Below are 6,003 nucleotides of genomic sequence, written 5' to 3'. Positions count from 1 at the left end.
ATATAAGACGAGCTACTTTGCGTAGATTGGAGCTGTTGGCGTCGCATTTTTTACTTAAAATTTTGAATCTGTTGCTATTATAATAATATTTGACTTATGGGCCTAAAATTTTCACTGAATGTGGCAAATATTCATATAATGAGTGTGAAATACTAAAATTAGTCCCCATACTTTTTAGACAATTCCATATTCATTAGGGTTATCGTTTTTTGGCATCGTATTTTTTAAACTTAAATTTTGAATCCATTTTGACCCCGACCCCTCCACATGAGGACAACAATGCACGTATTTTTTTTATCCTCTGTACAGAGCCGGTTTATCCTAGTAGCACATGTAGCACGTGCTACGTGCCTCGCGGTGATGTGTACATTTACCCCCCCCCCCCCAGGTCCTTTCCCTCTCTCCCCGAGGGGGTTGTAAAATATATATCCCGGGAAGGGCCCCCCGCTGTTATTTGTGCTACAGGCCCCGCGGATCCTTAAATCGGCTCTGCCTCTGTATACATAAAAGTGTGGTTTATGCACCCTCCGCTTGACTGTAGTCCCTAGAAGAGATTGTGCTCCGCGCCCTCTCCTCCAGACATTGCTCCTACGGGTCTACGGGTGACTGCTGTATGTATATAAAACAAACATGTACATAATAATTTTATGAACATCTACACTTTAATAGGAAAATTGTAACAAGTCACTAATATTGCCAACGGGCATTACACTATAAATACTATTATTACTTATAGTCTGTTGTTCACTTTTTTAAAAGTTCATCTTCCTTAGCACAACTTTAGCGATCCTATCATTTCATAACTTGTTAAAGGGACATTCCTGAGTTTGCTGTAATTTTTAAGATGTTATCGACTAACAGATATTTTTTAACGATTATAATTACATATATTTTCTGCATAAAATATTAGTGGCTGTATATTAAACGTGTTTCTGATCGTTCTAATATTTTACTAGGTTAAATTTTCTTTTATTTCCTAAAATATTGTTTTTTCGTACGTACGAAATTATTTGAAGACAAAATCCAGTTTGGGCTTCTTAGAAATATTAAGACGACCAGAAACACATTGAATATACAGACACTGATATTATAAACAAGAAAATATATTTAATATGTAAGTTTAATCGTAGAAACATCTTACAATGGAGGAAACTCGGGAATGTCCCTTTAAAGCCTCACGAATGATAAAAAATGGCTTGTATCCTTCCATCCAGATAAAACTAGTGTACGTTTTACAAGAAAAAACTCACACAGCCAAAATGTAACCTTGTATTTGGTACTAAAACATTAAACACAACAAAAACTCATCAATAATTAGGGTTAACCTTTTCAGAAAATGCCAAGTGGACGATACATATTTGTAAATCAGTAAAGTTTGTTTTTATTTAACGACGCCGCTAGAGCACATTGATTTTTTATCTTATCATCGGCTATTGGACGTCAAACATATGGTCATTCTGACACTGTTTTTAGAGGAAACCCGCTGTCGCCACATAGGCTACTCTTTTTACGACAGGCAGCAAGGGATCTTTTATTTGCGCTTCCCACAGGCAGGATAGCACAAACCATGGCCTTTGTTGAACCAGTTATGGATCACTGGTCGGTGCAAGTGGTTTACACCTACCCATTGAGCCTTGCGGAGCACTCACTCAGGGTTTGGAGTCGGTATCTCGATTAAAAATCCCATGCCTCGACTGAGATCCGAACCCAGTACCTACCAGCCTGTAGACCGATGGCCTGCCACGACGCCACCGAGGCCGGTTTGTAAATCAGATTCGGTAATGATTTCTGTACTTAGGATATAAAACTATCTATTAAATCGACAAACATTATAGAAAATATATATAACTTTTATCCGCCCGGTATTATATTAGAATATGCATCGTAAGTAGTCGAGGAAAACAAAATTGAAAAAGTACAATTAGAAGCCGCTAGATTAATCACTGGTTTGCCTAAATTTGCGTCTAGAAAGTCTTTGTACTACGAAACTGGATTAGCAACACTTACTTCCAGGCGTAAATTAGAAAAGCTGTGCACAATGTTCAAATAATAAAAGGTGTGGGTCCCGATTTTATGATACACAGTATCCTACAAACAGTTAAAGGTAGAGTCCCTTACGTACCTGTCAACTCTCACGCATTTGGCGCGAGTCTCACGTATTTGTAACAAACATCACGCTCTCACGCAACTTTACTATAATCTCACGCTTTTTCTAAAAATAAAGATATTTTATAATCGTGGTTTATATTTTAGAGCTGAATGGAATTATATGCTGATTATGCAGGGTCTCTGAATTCGTTACCTATTAATAATAATACAGCATATCGAACCTACCCTCGGTTCAATACCAACAATCACTCGTGGGTGCTACCAATGACCGACTTGTATGGTTTAACATTAACCGTAATTAATTAGCCTAGTAGAACTTGCACTCGCTCGATTTCCATGTTGGACTTGAACAAACAACCAAAAATGTCTCCTTGGACCCGACCAAGAGCCTTCGGTCAAAAATGACATTTGCGGGATAAAACAGACAATAATACCCGCAAATCTAAAAACTCAATATGGTTATCTCCTAATGGATTAATTATTTTTGTAGCCTTAACGTAATCATTGCGATGCCTTGTTTGTGTGTGTTTTTTTTTCTGCTTTTTAGCATTTTTTCTGTTTCCTTCTATCTTTCTCTATTTCAATAACATTTGGTTTTGTTCATATTTATATTTCAAAAATATTACTGTCGTGACATGTATGTATTATGGAGAAGGCCTAGTAAGTTGTATAACTTGTGCCAAATCTATTTGTTCTTTTTAAAAAGCAATAAAATATGATTCAATTAAGTGCATGAAACTAGCAGTGGGATTAAATCAGTTACCAGAGTATTGCCCAAGGGAAATAGTAAACTCGTTTGGTGTCATTTTACCTTTAACCTGTGTGCATGTTCATTCATTCATATGTTCATTCATTCATTCATTCATGGGGCGGAACGTAGCCCAAAGGTAAAGCGTTCGCTTGATGCAAGGTCAGTCTGGGATCGATCCCCGTCGGTGGGCCCATTGGGCTATTTCTTGCTTCAGCCAGTGTACCACGACTGGTATATCAAAGGACGTGGTATGTGTTATCCTGTCTGTGGGATGGTGCATATAAAATATCCCTTGCTGCTAATCGAAAATAGTAGCCCATGAAGTGGAGACAACGGGCTTCCTCTCTCAATATCTGTGTGGTCCTTAACCATATTATGTCCGACGCCATATAACCGTAAATAAAATGTGTTATTAAATAAACAATTTCCTTCCTTCCTTCATTAATGTTATTTACCAAAGCAAGTTGCTTTTAGACATGTACATTCGATTTACCTTACAATGACGACGTGCAATTCAATATATAGTATGTTAATAATAAAGGTATAACACTACATGTACATCTTAGAAACACATACTTGTAAGAAATTAAGGATAGACAGATAATTTTATTTATTACGTTAATAATGTTAAGGATGGAGACAGATTATAAAATAACCAGTTCTCTACGATTAGTAGCTTCATCAAGAAATCTTCCTAGATTACGAAGCTGCTTAACATTTTGAATACTAAGTAACTGAATTAATTACTTTGAATGTAGATGGTTTCTTCCAATAATCCGCAAATCGATGTTGGATGGACAATACAAAATAAAGTGAAATTCATCTTCAATCAAGTTACCGTTACAAAGATTACATATTCTCTGGTCACGTTATATTTGTTGGTAACGACCAGTTTTTATAAAAAGTAAATGTGATGAACATCTATATTTACATATGAAACTTCTAATTCTGTAAGATAAATTTTTTGACAAATAATACTGTAGACAATGGTTATCAGTTAAAAACGTATAAATACATTTGGATGAAGCTGAAACTGTTGCATGCATATCTTGCAAATATATATATATATCTTTAAGGCGTGCAGATACATCAGCAGTAAATAGACTTTCACTTGTAACATTCTGACGCCACCAAATATACGACATACCAACACTGTCCAGTAGTTGTTTCATATGTGTAGCCCCATTAATAAGAGATTCACAATCTTTAAACATTTCTAAATAAATTTCTTTTAAAATATAGTTATCATTTTGTATATTCAACCAATATTTTAATATTGCTATGCATCTAGGTATCTGAATGGGATAAAAACCTAATTCGGTGTACACCATACGAGTTGTGGTTTTACGATTCACACCAAGTAGTTGTTTACAAAATGAAAGATGAACCGTTTCAGTATCTGGAGACTTAGCAAAGCCCAACGTCTCACAGCCGTAATTAAGTATCATGTATGAAATAAGTAAATATCTGTTTCGACATTTAAATTTAACTTTTTGGACGACCTCTTTATAATAAATAAAGCTTTACGCCCTTGACTTGCTATATGTCTGTTATTAGTAAATTTTCCATTGTAATAAAAATTGAGTCCTAAATAGTTAAAGGAGTCGACAATTTCTAGAAGTTCACCATCATAAGTCCAGTGTTCTTTTTTCTTTATACCACACCTTTTTCTAAATACAATAATTTTAGTTTTGGCAGTGTGTCATTCGCATATAACAAAAGATAGAGGCTCAAAATACCAATTTCTACACCATCACCATCATTATTAGCTAAATTGTTTTGCAGTCCTTTACACTGTTTACATTTAAATATCTGAATTTTTATATTGATGTGGTTCATCATTTAATGTTTTGCTTTTACCATAGTTTGACACCCAATAGCCGATGTATTTTTCGTGCTGGGGTGTCGTTAAACATTAATTCATTCATTATTAGCTAAATAACTTTCAAAATCATTAATGTATGTAATTAAGTACTTGAACAGGGAAGGCTCGAAATTGACATGGGTCAGAAATCAAATACTGCCCAATATGCATATGCACTCTGATAATCTTTTGTACAAGTAGCTTTTGCTTTCTAGAACATTGTTGACAGTATTCCAGCTAATTAGATAAATAAATCCTAATTTTCAGGTGTAATATTTATAAATAAGGTTTCATTTGTGCTTGTCTCAAGTTTTCCTGTGCTGTTGGAAAAAAAAAAAAGAGAGAAAAAGTTACACTATACTTTGAAAAATTCCCAGTTCCCCATGTCAAATCGGATCTAGAAAAATGGTTTTTTTTCTAGGTCCAAACAGTCTCATAATATACCTTCTGCAGGCCTTTTAATGGAAACACTGCAGGCAGACAATATAATATTATATATAGTACTAACCATGCAGTAATGCATTCGGAAATGAATTCTACCAACAAAGTCCTCCATGATGGGAATGATCAGAGTGAGAATACATGCAACATCAAATTACAGTGCGATCGATTACAAAATGTTCTCTAAATTGCAATGTTCCGATTAACGAAGTTCACCGAGCACACTGAAGTTTTATCATCAATAGTACAACCAAACGTGAAACAGAATTACTTCCCTTCTAGTTCCACGATCTTTGGTGCACTAAAGATACACAAACTTGCAGATTAAACCAAATAAACACACCCCCCCCCCAAAAAAAAAAAACCCAACCCCAAACAACCTCACCCCCAACTTAAAAGTAGCAGACTAATATTGCACAATGTACATTTAAATATGAACAATCACAGTTTTATCCGAATCCCAACACTACCTCCAAATGTTTATATAAACTTAAAATTCCAGCCACTCACACACACCCCCCCCACCCCTCCCACCCCTGAAAAAAAAAAAAAATCCCAGCAACAATGAATGTAAAAAACATTTTTAAAAAAGCTTTATATACCGGTAATAAATTTTATTCTTCAAAATCTGTAGTGAAGCAGTATTTTGGACGGTTTATATCAGATTAAGTTCTGGCAAGTTATAACAAAAATGGAAGAGACTGGAAAAATAAATCTGAAAAACATTGCAAGGTGTTAAAAAGTATGGGATTGCTGTGAGCTTTTCATTAAAGAACGACAGAAAGTGTATTGGCATGGCACTATAGTTCTGAATTCCAGAAAAAACATCCAGGTTTTC

This window comes from Gigantopelta aegis, chromosome 3 (assembly GCF_016097555.1).
Source record: "Gigantopelta aegis isolate Gae_Host chromosome 3, Gae_host_genome, whole genome shotgun sequence".
Classification (NCBI taxonomy): domain Eukaryota; kingdom Metazoa; phylum Mollusca; class Gastropoda; order Neomphalida; family Peltospiridae; genus Gigantopelta; species Gigantopelta aegis.
This window is presented reverse-complemented; position numbering follows the sequence as displayed.